The sequence below is a fragment of the Protomyctophum parallelum genome (genome assembly GCF_964188405.1).
Source record: "Protomyctophum parallelum genome assembly, chromosome: 20".
NCBI classification, from domain to species: Eukaryota; Metazoa; Chordata; class Actinopteri; order Myctophiformes; family Myctophidae; genus Protomyctophum; species Protomyctophum parallelum.
This window is the reverse complement of record NC_139718.1, coordinates 18,010,574-18,025,474: the sequence shown is the minus strand read 5'-3', so window position 1 is coordinate 18,025,474 and position 14,901 is coordinate 18,010,574. Positions and strand designations below refer to the sequence as shown.

Here is a 14,901-nt window from a genome sequence, read left to right as displayed (position 1 = left end):
TTTTAGACAAAATCGTGAAAATGTGTGCAAATCTTTGAACGTGTATATATTTTCTTATCTCAATTCCTCGCTTCTGGGGGGGTCCCTGGAACAAAAATATTTTCAGATGGGTGGTCCGCGGCCAATTGTATATAATTTTGGTGGGTCCTTGACAGGAAAAAGTTTGAGCACCTCCAGCATCACCAGTGTGATATATAGCAACACGTACGTTTTTCAGAAAACCGTTAGGATTTAGAAGACATTTTTATGTGTCTTGTCACCATCAATCTCCACCTCCTCGCATAAATCTGCCCCCCCCTCAAATTTGACCCACGCGGAGGTGTTGTATATCTGCTCCGGGTCAGAAGGGCGGGAGACGGGGGTGGGAGACGGGGGGTTCGTAACAACTCAGCAGACGGGGGTGGGGACGGGGGTGGGGGCGCAGGAGGGGGCCGGGGGTCTGGCCGCAGAACGTAGCTCAAATCACAGCGCTGTCTTCCTGAGTGGCTTTTAGATCCTGCAGTGACTCAGCCTTCCCCCCTCCTCCTCCTCCTCCGCACACAGCTAAGCATGCAACACATCGTCTCTGTCGGCCAGGAAACCTCTTATCTCCGTAAATAAACACCAAAGCATCAAAAGTAGCAGCTCCGCAAGCGGCGAGTGTCGAGCTTGTCGATCTGCTACTTTGGCAGTTCTTTGTCTTATTAGAATCCTGAATGTAACACATTTGGACATATGAGGTTTCCACCTGACAGACGTGTGTGTGTGTGTGTGTGTGTGTGTGTGTGTGTGTGTGTGTGTGTGTGTGTGTGTGTGTGTGTGTGTGTGTGTGTGTGTGTGTGTGTGTGTGTGTGTGTGTGTGTGTGTGTGTGTGTGTGTGTGTGTGTGTGTGTGTGTGTGTGTGTGTGTGTGTGGGTCACGCACGCACGCACGCATGCACGGTCGCACGCATGTACGCGCAGACGCACACACACACAGACCAGACCAGACACATACACGCACATGAGACGAGAGAAGAGACAGTGGATGTCATGTGTGTGAAGAATGGGACCATTAGGCATTAGACTCCCAGCAGGAGAGCCAGTGGCCAGTAACCAAAACGGTGACCTCATCATCATCATCATCATCATCATCTCCTCGGGGCTGAGCGCTGCACTTCAGTGATTTCTTGTACTCGAGGCCAAAATGACACCCGAGAAGAGAGTGGATTCTTTGACCGTATAGGCAAGCAATCAAAATGCCGGCGAGATAACAGTTGTGTGTTTTCGCTCTCTTTGGAATAGTGGTTTTCATGACATTTTCATGTCAAGGAGCCCCATGTATTTTATTTGGCCATGTACCCCCATTTTGAAATGTTGTATATTGTGCCAGCACTCAACCCCTACAATAGAAGATTTGATTTGATCATGATTTGTCAAGATTTAAATGGCAGATTTCAGGTGTTTAAACTGTTCATGAAAATATATTTTAAAATATCTTTGCATTTTATTTTATTTTATTTCCATTTCTGCTAAGCAACAAGCCATATATGCTTAGATCAGTGTTTTTCAACCAGTGGTCCAGAGACCACCAGTGGGCCTTGAGGGGGTTCCAGGTGGTCCCCAGCTAAATGATGGAAAGTTGGTAACCAAATGGACCCTTATAGATCTTTTACTCTTGAGAGTGTAAAATGAAACCAAATGGACCCGGTTTATTTGGTTTCATTTGGCATACACACGTACACATTCATAGCACACACACACACACACACACACACACACACACACACACACACTCTCTGAACTCGTGCAACGGCACCGCACGCACCAGCAGTGAATTAGTTACATATGAAGACTTGGCTTGTCGTCAAGCCTCTCTCACTGCCTGTTCTTCTCATCTGGCTGTAGACGGCCGACTCGGCCCTCGTCTGGGCTGCATGCGTGCCGCCATGCACGCTCCGCTGCCACGTGCACACTCATCTGGCACGTGCACGCTCCTCTGCCACGTGCACGCGCCTCTCTGCTACGTGCACGGCGACAATGGGCAACGGTGGGGAAGTGGAGCAGCTCGGAGAAGTCGGTTAAACAATGTGTTTCTCTGTCATATTGCTGACCCTGGTCTGGCACTGGAGCAAAGGAATCTGCACGTTGTTGCACAGCATTCCAAAAACTGGATAACTGGGAAAGGGGAGGGGGGGACGGACGATGACAACGTTAAGCCTAGTTCAGACCGAAGGAGACATTCATACGTTGTCATATGACAGCGTCACCTGCCCCGAAATTGGCCGACCTATACGGTGTCACAATGTCGCCGGCACACGCTGTGAGATTGAAGATGGTCTTATTTCCGGCACGCGACACAGGCATAACGACATAGCATGAATTAAGCAGATAAAAGCAGTCTGAATTGCCCTGTTAGGGCCAAGGGCAGTTTTGTCCTTCTCTGCTCTGCTCTTGTGGTGCAGCCACAGCTTCACAGAAAATGGCTGGGTTTCCCAAAGACATTTTGTGTCGCACGTAGCTTGAACACAGCCCTCTAAGGCCGGCCAATCGGACACTATGTTATTTTTTTGGGAAACACAACAACATAGAAATGGACAACCTAGACTAGAGCACAGCCATACCTGCCCTCATTGCGCACGTATAAGGCCTCCTGCATGAATACCTTTAGAAGCAAACCTGTTTCCCTAAAGCCTTGAAGTAAATATTACTTCCAGTACACTAACTAAAACTTAGACAAAATAGACAAAAAAAGGCTGAATGAGATTCTTCTCTAAATAGCAAACTGCAGTACCAGGCATCAAAGCCTCAGACGCTCAGACGATCGGATGAAGGAACAAGCAGGCAGAGAGTTGAACTGAAGTGTTGAATCGACCATTTATTGCAACCGAGACCAAAAACAGCAGAGCTTCCCCGTAGGCCCTTGTCAGCCCACGGGAGCATAACAACAGACTGACCGTGCGGTCAGCCTGCCAAGCAAGACTCCCTATTTCACTTACAATGGGACATTATATGCAGTCTAACATCAAACAGAGGTTTCTGGGTGTTTGTTGATTTTACATACATAAGAATCGCAGATGCATACATAATCAAGTGACCTGTTGTTGAGACAATAGTATGCAGATCAACAACTTGCATAATAGCAGATGGCGGCCTTCACACCTGAGAGAAGCTTCACAGGAGTAATGAACAATGCAGAGTACTTGACTGAATGATTGCTTCAGCTAGACAGACATACAGACTCCAATCAACTTACTTCAGACTTCTAAGTACCATTTGGTCATGAACATGCATGATATAGTATACAAATTATTGTCCATATACGACAGCCTCTTTAGCATTACATTTCAGAGGCCAAGTGATGTCGGCAAGGTAAATGTAGGCCTATATGAAAACACTACCCATTGTGCAAGTGAATTAAATGGAATAACATTCGATTGTGGATTCATAAATATAGGCATATACAAGGAGGGAGGTTAAGTGGGAGGCTATTGTGCAGTCAAAGTTACCAATACAAGCTAGTTAATTCAGCATTATTTTATTGACCGGTCAGGCCGGTATGGTAGGCCTCATGCCTAACATACCAGGCCTCAGGCCTACCATTGCATGGCACATCTATGCACAGAATATCTATGTTCACAGTGAAAGAGGATGTTGTTGAGAAGAACACTTCTCTAGTGTTAGAAACGCTAATATGCTAACTGTGAGGTCGCAATACTTTTTTATTGAGCTCCTAACATCGTCCCTCAACCTAGCCTCGGTCCCAGGCTTACTTATCTGCGAAAAGAAAAACCTGGTCACAACCTAAGGCAGAGAAGCTATCGGCGGTTGTATCCTCCGGAACAGCCGTCAAATGTATTTCCCCCGGATACGATATTTTCCCGACCAATCACAACAGTTGTTTCATTCGCGGAGAATGTAAACTGATTTGTAATCCCGCAACTTCCGCTGATAGTCTTTTCAGCTTAGGTCTTGCCCAGGGTGCCCTCAACCTCATATCACCTCAAGCTGAACATCAATTCAGAGAAAAACGATTGCGAGTTTTTGGATTTCGATGACGTCATGCCATAGAAGCAAGCGGTGCCTAGCGACGGGAAGCTAAAAGAAGCTAACATACGGTAAATATAATAGTATATTTTTTGATTAATAGACATCAACAGAGAATTCTTGTCATCTGGCACAGCCGGGTTTAAGCTCTATAATATTTATTTTAATTATTGGACTATGGATCGCCATTTTGATACCACTTTGATCTCTGGTATCCCCAATCTACACTGTAGTATCATCAGTGTTAATTTAACTCGTACAAATGGAACCAAATGGACCAGTGGTGTGTTAATATACAGAATGGTTAAAACATATTCATTCAAAATCAAATGAGTCCCGGATTGCATTTTTTTTTCCTAAGGTGCCAGATGTGTTCAAATGAAAGATTGACCTCACATAGCCCTGTTGTGTCGCTCCGCTCTGCACTCAGCAGGGAGCCCTTTTTACACATCATCACATGCAGACGCATTGGGTTCCATTGTTTGTTTCATCTTTTCCATTGTTTTGAAACAACAACGCTGCGGTCCGACGTTCCCACATGTTCCCACGCGTTCCCTCGTCATATCGCCTCGTACGTATACGACGGTGTAAAAGCTTGTGAATGAATCCATCGTTATAGCTTGGTGTAGGCCCGGGCGGCGGGCGACCGACCACAAGGGAAGGAAGCGCATTTTTCTTTTCTTTTTTCAGCAGCCCTCGTTCATCGTCAGGGTGACAAAATCACAGCCTCTTCCTAACAGCCCTGCACCGCCACAATGTGAGGTTTCCATTCCACCGACGGAAGAGGTGATGGGATTCCTTTTGTGGTGTGGAAGAGAAGCCCATTTAGCCTGTTGAGAGGAAGAAACTGACCGTGTGTGTGTGCATGTGCGTTGGGTAAATAGATACTGTAGTTTGCCTTCTCTTGCTTGTGTCCAGATTAGAACTTAGAGAAGCTAAGTTTCAATGTGAACCACATGTTAAATACGTTGCAATCTGTATACTGTACTCCCCCCTCCCTCTCTCTCTCTATATATCCCTCCCTTCCAGCAGCTGTACGGTGTTTGTGTTGGCTTGGGCGTGCAAACAGTGGAGCAAGCAAAGAGTTTTATGTAATGCACTGTCAAGATGAAGCAAGCATGCTCCTCTGGTTTTCCACCTAACTAACTGACTAACTGACTGACTGACTGACTGACTGACTGACTGACTGACTGACAGGCCCAGGGCCGTAGAGGAGGCACGGACACATGTTGAACAGCAGTGGTCGAAAAAGTACTCCCATTTTTGAGTGGTCATGCTAGCCACTCCTATAGACAGCTATGTGTATCCCTGGCTGTGTCTGTCTGTCCGAGTACGGAAATAGCATTTGTTGACCACCAAGTGTCACTGTTGCGCAGCCACACACACAAACACACACACACACACACACACACACACACACACACACACACACACACACACACACACACATACACACACACAGGGCTTGTACAGTGCAGTTCAGTACTACAGCACGAGTACAGTGTGGGTCTGATTTTTTACTTAAGAATCAATACTGCAATATAGAAATACTCTGTTAGTAAGTAAAACTCCGGAATTCAAAATAGTACTTGAGTAAAAGTTACAAAACCATTGCCATCAAAATGTACTTAAAGTGCCTAAAGTAAAAGTACTCATTTTGCAAAATGTCCCCTATCAAGTTTTCAGATGTATCATAATCTTTTGAAAATAGCAGATCTACAAGCTCACAATGTGTCGCATCGCGACGCATTGTGAGCTTGTAGATCGGCAATTTTCAATTTGCCATAATAGGGCAATTAAGTGGTTAATGTATGTTTTGTAATAATAATCTAAAGCTACAAAGTAACTAAGGTTTATTAACGTAGTGCAGTATAAAAAGTACAACATTGGGGCACCCGCTAGCCAAGTGGTCCAGGCGCTGCCAGGCTTTGGCCTGACAGCGCGTTGCGTGTTCGAGTCCCATTCATGGCGACCTTTGCTGCATGTCTCAACCCCCTTCCCTCTTTCCTGTCTATATATCTCCACTTGATACTATATTTCTGCCTAAAGGCAGAAAAGCCTAAAACAAAAGCCTAAAACAAATCTTTAAAAAATAAGTACATTTGCATCCGAGATGTAGTGGAGTAGAAGTAAAACTATTACTCAATACTCAAGTAAAAAAAGAAGGAAAGAAATACCTTAAAATTGTACTAATTGTACTTTCCACCACTGCAGGACAGCAGTAGGGGCGGACACATGCTGAACAGACAGAGAGAGAGAGAGAGACCACCAACCACGAATGTATAGAACGTGACAGTGTGCAGTCAGATGGATGGGGTTCATATTGGATCTGTATGTTTGACCGCTAGTGCTGCTGCTGCGTCTCTCTCTGCCAAATAACACTGTCACGTGTGTACTGTATAGTGTTTTTGACAGCACATTTTGATTTAGTCATGGTCTTTTGACAAAAAATTTCATTTAGTTTTTACTCCCATTTTTGTCACCTGAAATGTTTCAGTGTTAGTCTAGCTTTCGTTGACTAAATCTACAGTTGATTTGGTCGACTGAAATGTGTTTTGGCGGGCCTTGATGGCGTCGTGATGGCTGATTTTAGACTTGGTTGCATGCCTCGTTGTGAGCTTGTAGATCTGCTATTTTCAGCGTTTTTCGTCCATAGTTTTAGTCAACGAAATCAACACCAGTGCTGTAAAGGTTGCTGGGCGATATGGACAAAATGTACAGTATATACCGTTGCTGTCGGGCAGAAACCGACCCCATCTCCATATTTTTACTTTTTGTGTTTTCCAGCTGGAAGCGTTTTGAGCTTGTGGATCTGCCACTTTTACTGCTTTTGGATTAGAAACAACGCTTTTGGACATATGAAGTTTCCACCCAACAGATACGATAATTATGATAATTATGCCATGTATTCCATCATGTACTGTTTGGTGATATGGACAACATCAGTATGCAAAATACCATACGGGTATCGCAACTGGCCCACCTTTGCAGGTACTAGCTCCTGCGGCATCTGTGAGCCAGTGGCATCTCCTTCCCTCTAGGCACAGACGGGACTCTGATCATCTGTGAGCCAGTGGCATCTCCTTCCCTCTAGGCACAGACGGGACTCTGATCATCTGTGAGCCAGTGGCATCTCCTTCCCTCTAGGCACAGACGGGTTCCCTCTAGGCACAGACGGGTTCCCTCTAGGCACAGACGGGACTCTGATCATCTCCTTCCCTCTAGGCACAGACGGGACTCTGATCATCTGTGAGCCAGTGGCATCTCCTTCCCTCTAGGCACAGACGGGACTCTGATCATCTCCTTCCCTCTAGGCACAGACGGGACTCTGATCATCTGTGAGCCAGTGGCATCTCCTTCCCTCTAGGCACAGACGGGACTCTGATCATCTGTGAGCCAGTGGCATCTCCTTCCCTCTAGGCACAGACGGGTTCCCTCTAGGCACAGACGGGTTCCCTCTAGGCACAGACGGGACTCTGATCATCTCCTTCCCTCTAGGCACAGACGGGACTCTGATCATCTGTGAGCCAGTGGCATCTCCTTCCCTCTAGGCACAGACGGGACTCTGATCATCTCCTTCCCTCTAGGCACAGACGGGACTCTGATCATCTGTGAGCCAGTGGCATCTCCTTCCCTCTAGGCACAGACGGGACTCTGATCATCTCCTTCCCTCTAGGCACAGACGGGACTCTGATCATCTGTGAGCCAGTGGCATCTCCTTCCCTCTAGGCACAGACGGGACTCTGATCATCTCCTTCCCTCTAGGCACAGACGGGACTCTGATCATCTGTGAGCCAGTGGCATATCTCCTTCCCTCTAGGCACAGACGGGACTCTGATCATCTCCTTCCCTCTAGGCACAGACGGGACTCTGATCATCTGTGAGCCAGTGGCATATCTCCTTCCCTCTAGGCACAGACGGGACTCTGATCATCTCCTTCCCTCTAGGCACAGACGGGACTCTGATCATCTCCTTCCCTCTAGGCACAGACGGGACTCTGATCATCTCCTTCCCTCTAGGCACAGACGGGACTCTGATCATCTGTGAGCCAGTGGCATATCTGGTTCCCTCTAGGCACAGACGGGACTCTGATCAATTTGGGGGTCCTTGAGAAGCGGTGCTCTGTTGTGCACAGCATACTGGTGTCAAAGCCGTCCATTGTTCTGTCAGCCCGGCTGTTGTGAGAGAAGGACGGAGAGAACCGAGGTGTGGTAGTAAATCCTTCCAATCCTCACAATTGTGAGCTTGTAGATCGACCATTTTCAAATGGCCGAAATGCATTATGGGGCTGAAGTGGTTAAATAGGTTTTGTAATAATAATCAAAAATAACTAGTAACTAAAGTACAATATTTGCCTCTGAGATGTAGTGGAGTAGAAGTAAAAGTACTGGAAATTGGAAGTACTCAAGTAAAGTAAAAATAATACCTCAAAATTGTACTTAAGTACAGTACATATTAGTAAATGTACTTGGTTACTTTCCACCACTGAGCATGAGCGTAAGCTTGTCGAGTTTCCGCATGTGGCACATAAGTCCCGGAAGAGTTGCGCTATGTTTGGCCAGTAGTAGTGCTGCCGTAATTGTCCAAAAATTTGATTCGGATATTCGTTTTAAAAACCCACGTGGATTCGAGCAATTCGAGCCATTCGGATTTCGGATTTCAATTCGAGCCATTCGGATTTATTAATAATTATATTTACACCATTACAACCTGAGACATAACATTTAAGATCGCATTGCTGGCGCAACTCTCTCTCTCCGCGCATTGGTGCTGCTGAAAATGGAGTTGGAACGCAACGCATGCATTCTCCCTTCTCCAGTAAAACTTTACAGACATTTTTATTAAATGAGCAATCCTACCACGGCACACAGCCTTATCAAAACGAGGCACGGAGGCAGTATTAATTGACAGAACAGAACACTGCATTGCTGCTGCTGCCGGACCCGGCACCACATTTCATCCTTTTTATTTATCTTTTTATAATTTCCTGAAGGATAAAGTCGCTTCATGATTGAAGATTGATGAGTGATAGATCTGTGTGTTGTCTAAAAATATACTCTCCCGTCTGTCCGAAACAACACCGAAGCAAAGCCTGTCCCAGATTCTGATCACTAGATACTGTTGACAGAAGATTTCACCAGCGTACACCCACTGCGCAAAGAACGTAAAAGGCTCCCGCGGCCCCGCCCTGCGTCTAGGATAGACCTCGAATAGAGTACGAGGCAGCTGATTTATTTTTCAATGTATGCCCGTGTCGGCGTGTCGCGTGGCAAATATATATATGCATATATATATATACCAGTAGGTGCGCTGTTGTGCCAAAAACAGAGAGAGAGATAGTGCTGCACTGTTGCCTGCTAATGTGAGAGAGAGGGGGGGGGGGGGGGGGGTTGGGATGGTACTGCCTGGCACTGCCTGCCACGGCACGTCTCCCGTTCATCTCCGTTGCCGCCGTTACGCTGCGTTCACACGGGCAGATGCAAAGATACAGTCCACCTTTCGATGTCAATGGAAGCCAGCGATGTGAAGATGCAAAGATGCATCCGACCCTTGTAGGCTGCTGCAAAAGTTACAACAGCTACAAAAACGAAGCTGGTTTCAACTTCAGTTACAGTACAAAGATGGATGCAAAGCTACAAATATGCTTTGCATCTTTGTATCTTTTGCATCTGCCCGTGTGAACGCAGCATTAGTGATGATGGACACACACGATAGACAAATAAGGAGTCCCCCAGGGATCTATGTTAGTGCTTTTCTGTTTTTCGCGGTGAAAGCTTTCGCTGAAAATAGCCGATCGACAAGTTCACGGCGCGTCGCAGCACTGCGTGTAGTGATCTTTTTGACCTTCTATTGTCTGGGAAAGCTCTCTCCGCAATACGGTTGTTGGGGTTTAATGTAAGTGGCTAGTTTATAAAAAATAAATACAAAAAAAATCAAAATAACATTAAAAGATTAAATATAGTGATACAGTGTTTCTGCCAGACAGCGCGTGTGTGTGTGTGTGTGTGTGTGTGTGTGTGTGTGTGTGTGTGTGTGTGTGTGTGTGTGTGTGTGTGTGTGTGTGTGTGTGTGTGTGTGTGTGTGTGTGTGTGTGTGTGTGTGTGTGTGTGTGTGTGTGTGTGTGTGTGTGCGGGCGCATGAGGCAGTGTTTTTCTTAAAACTGCAGCACATGTCATTGAGATGGCGATTATTAGCGAGTCATTCGACCAAATTATATGGAGAACTGCTAGCGGATGACTGACCCAAAAGGAAATAAAAAATTTAAAAGCGCTTCATGTTGAACATTGACGTGGAAAAGGCAGAACGCGTCCAATATTCCCTAATTAATGCATCACTCCAAGTGACAAAGAAATATTTGCCTGTCATTAATGCCAAGAAGTGCTAACTGTATAAGTTTCTATGCTCTGTGTTTCTTGTTCTGTGTTGTGTGTGGGGGGGGAAAGTAAATGCCTGCTGCTTCCTATTAGCCACATTAATAATGTTTAATGAAAACAAATACAATTCCAATGTTGACTTTATTAAATTAACATGGTTTTCCACATTGAGTTTGATGGTGACTTGAACCAACTAATTACACGCACGCACACACGCACGCACGCACCACACGCACGCACGCAAATGCACACGCACACAGTTTCATGTGAGCCCAGGCCCCATAATAGGATTTTCCAGACCATTCTTCATGTGTAGAGGGGAACTCGAGTGTGCTTTCCCTCTGTTGTGGTCATTAACATGCACCTCAAAGTCAAACGCCGTCTCCTCCATTGTTTTGACATCAAAAACAGTTTTCCTATTTGTTTAACATTCGCTACAGCTCACTGGCACTCCATGGTTTCGTGGCGGACTTTAGTGGCACGATGAGTCAGCACAAAGTGCTCATTTTCAATGTCTTCTAAAGCTCCTCAAAAGAAGAAGTTTGGCAACGTTTCACTCTCCTTCAGTAATACCATTTGCTATTGTATTTCATATCGTTGTTGTCGTTGATTAGACGCCTTTACAATTACAATGAGGTATAACTTGTAAGGATCGTGCAACATAGTGGAATGAGCAACACAAATTGAAGCATGTTGCACATCTACAAGCTCTCAAAGCATCTGTGACGTATTGTCAGAGAGCTTGTAGATAGGATTTCGGTTAACATTTTAAGATTTGAGCATTTGACGTGGTCAAACTAGCAATACGTGCAGATGCATCTTCCATAAAGTCCTAATGGCCTGGGATATTTCATAAAAGCAAGTGTTAAAGCCTGTCTTCAATGTTGGCAGTATGAACAGCAAGAACAATATTACTAAACCATCATTTTACATCGTGTTGTCAACTTGTCAATTGTTTAGGAAACAGCACTAGTGTGTGGGGAAACATTAGGACACCATTTTTCAGTTGTGCGATTCTCGTGAGAGTGTCTCCTGCTCCGGTGTCGTAGTGGTGTCACGTGCCAAAAATAGCAGACCTGCAAGTGTGTAAGATCTAGTAGATGGTCTATTTTTAGGCGAGCGCACATGAGGGGCAGTTTAAAGATCTATGAAAGCCACAGAGACGGTCCTGAGGGTCTTGTGTTGTTGGGAATCAGAGCGCCATGAATGTTCTCATCTCTCCACAGTCGGCAACTGATAAATAGTCGCCGATATAATCAGTCAATGGCTTCATTTATCCTGTTGGAATAAAAGCACCTTGTCTCCACTGTGTCTCATGACGGCTGTTGTCATGACACCTCTGGGCTCAAACGGATTATTCCAGTAAACCAGTTCTCAAACGTTTTAATTTGAGATTGATATACATTTGGCAACAGACCTCCCACCCCCCAGTCTCCCCATTTTAAAATGTTTTGTGCCAGGGATCCCCAGACCCCATAAGAGAAGATGTTCCAAACAGTTTCGATATTTTTCAAAAACAAAATAAATTGCAGATGTACAATCTCCCACCGCGGCACATATTAACCACTTTTGCTGCTGGGGACCCCCAGCAGCAAAAGTGACCCCACTTTGAGAACTTGAGGTCTCTATGCAACCACACTTTTAATGCCAGAACCCATCGTCTAAACAGTCGCGCCCACAGTCACGCACGTAAGCACGCACATGCCGTAACCGCTCTGGCTCGGACAGAAGCAGAGCTGATCTCCGCATCAACTTCCAAGTTCCAACAACAAGCAGTCAAAATTTAAATACTGCAGGAGAATTACAACAATAAACAAGCCAGTTAGTTTTGTACAGTGCAGACAATGTAAGTGCTCTTGACTTATTATTATTGTGGTTTTGGCTTTTATCATGCAGCGCGCGTCCGCTAGTCCATGTGTGTGTGTGTCTGTGTCGTTTAGACTAGTTATTGGTTGGACCAGTCATTAGTCCTACAACTACAACCTATCTCAAACCCTCACCCTAATCTCACACGGGGCAGCACACCTAAACCTAACCTTAACCCATGTCTAACCAATGACTAGTCTAAACTAAGTATGCGTCTGTGTGTGTGTGTCCTAACCGCACTGTTTCGTGATGATGTTGGTGATTCTAGTGACGAGATGGTAAATGGTGCATTTATATAGCGCCTTTATCCAAGGCGCTTTACATTCACCCATTCACACACACATCAATACACTGATGCCGGAGGAAACCATGCAAGATACCAACCAGCACATCAGGAGCAATTAGGGGTTCAGTGTCTTGCTCAAGGACACTTCGACACTAACTCTGGGGGAGCCCGGGTTCGAACTGGCAACCTTGCGGTTACCATCCAGCCACTCTTGCGGCGGTGGCTTCCCCCTGCATGGGAAATATAAAGACCTATATGTTACCTCAATGAAGGAATATAGTAACAGACACATGGCCAACAACTCTTACATACATCTAGCCTATTAAAGATTACTAAAGAGATGTACAGTATAGTTTCAACTGGACAGGGCTATACGTGGATGAGTGAGCACACAGCATCACAACACAACATCACAGTGCGCACCACAGCAGGGACAGATTACATTAATTTGGTGTTGGACATAGACACAGATATTTACATAGCAAGTTGAATTATATTCTGCAGATATATTTATTTTTATTTTTATCATTTTTATCCTGCGTGTCAATTGTCGACTCTAGTGTAATCCTTGGCACTACACTCCCTCTGCCAACCTGGGGACTGCCAAACTGACTGAACTCATGTTTCCTTCCATGCATGAGGGGTCCAAGCCGCTTCTTTTCACCTGACGGGATTTCCCAGGTTGGACGTACTTTAGCGTGTGGAAGGAACACGTTATTTCCAACCAGTTCCTTTCCCCTCCATCAGGCACCCGGCTGGCCAGGGGGAGGCAGTTTAGTGACCAGGATTACTGCATGTTTTTGTGAGAGTACAGTACCTACCCTAGGGGACACGGGGAGAACATGCAAACTCCACACAGAAAGGCCAAAAAAGAACTGTACGCTCTCTCTTGAGTTTAAAGAAAGAAAGCTGAAAATTCCACTGAGCAGCACAGTTGCTGAGTGTTGAAGCGAGCGCTCTGTCCTGTATAGCTGTCCGTCAGACTGCCTGTTGGACCCTGGCCAGGCTCATAAAGGTGCAAGGCGGTGGTGGGGTCAGGCAGCATACCTTTCCTCACTGTAATCACATGGCCATCTGTCAGAGCCTACTCACACCCCTGACACCGCTTCCCTTAACACACACACACACACACACACACTCGCGCAGGCCATATAAGCATAATGTCCACACTATTTTCCTTGCTTTCACAAGAGCCTTCATTGTGTTCCGTGATGATGGAGTGCCCACACACATTGGTTTTGTGTTAAGTCGTGGCGATAGCAACAGAACGCCGTGTGTGCAATGTTTTACACGAAACGATATAATGTCAAATTTCTACTGGGAGATGCATGCATGCATGCAATGATTTATGCCCGGCTCGGTCCTTTTAATCCATCAGTTTGCGTCTTAGGTTTCATCTCGAATTGAATGTAACAATTGTTCAAAGACAAAGCATCTTTATTTCAACTGAGACAAACTGCACACTCCGTTATTCAAACCAGACCGGGCTATTTCATTCTCCCCCCCCCCCCCCCTCTTTTCCGTGTCTGTTTTGAGGCAATTTGTTTTTGGCTCCCAGTGAAATAGGGGCCATATTTCATATCCTGACCCCCTCTCTCTCTCTCCTCCTCGTTCACTCCATCTTCCCCCCTCCTCCTCCTCCTCTCCCCGCACTACTCTTTCCTCCCTCTCACTTTCACTCTCTCTCTTTCTCTCTCTCTCTAACAGGATTTAGCATATCAATGGCAGATTAGTCTGTTTAACAAAAGCTTACCAGCGGCAAAGCCCCTTTCCACTCGTCCCTGCCGGCGGCCTGCCTTGCGGACCTCACACGCAGCAGCAGCCTCTCGCCCCTGACGGCATCGTTTGGTGTGCGTGTGTGGTCGCTGTGCTAGCTGCTGCTGGTGCTGCGGCGGCTCGCATGCGGCTGAATGGATGATGTGTACTGTCTGTACCCCCCCCCTCACACGTTTGTTTGATGATGACAAAAGACATGCTTAGTCACTGTGGACCTGGGGGATGTACTGTATGCAGTAGCATGATGTGTGTGCGTTTGTTAGTAGTGCCATGTGATGTGATGTAATGTGTGAGGGAACGCATAATGTGCAAGACTGCTGTGTCTGTTCATGTGCTGCAGGGTGTACGTGATTGGATACTTTTTAGCCATTAAGACCTGAGGACCCACTTCTGCAAATTAATGTCTTCTAACAGTTTTCGGAAATGCTGTTGTGTTAGTGGATTCTCAAACTATTTCATGTCAACAACCCCCAGAATCATATGCATTTGGCCGCCGACCCCCATCTCAAAATGCTGCAAAGACTTGCACACGTTTTCACCATTTTTCAAAAATGGCACATCTACAAGCTTGTAGCGCTGCACTCGGACTCGTACT

General features: G+C 45.9%; 1 protein-coding gene across 3 annotated transcripts in view; it reads left to right on the top strand.

The window, feature by feature from the left end:
* prkd3 (protein kinase D3) overlaps positions 1-14,901 on the top strand; it is a 99,913-nt gene that overhangs the window by 28,829 nt on the left and 56,183 nt on the right. The window lies entirely within an intron of this gene.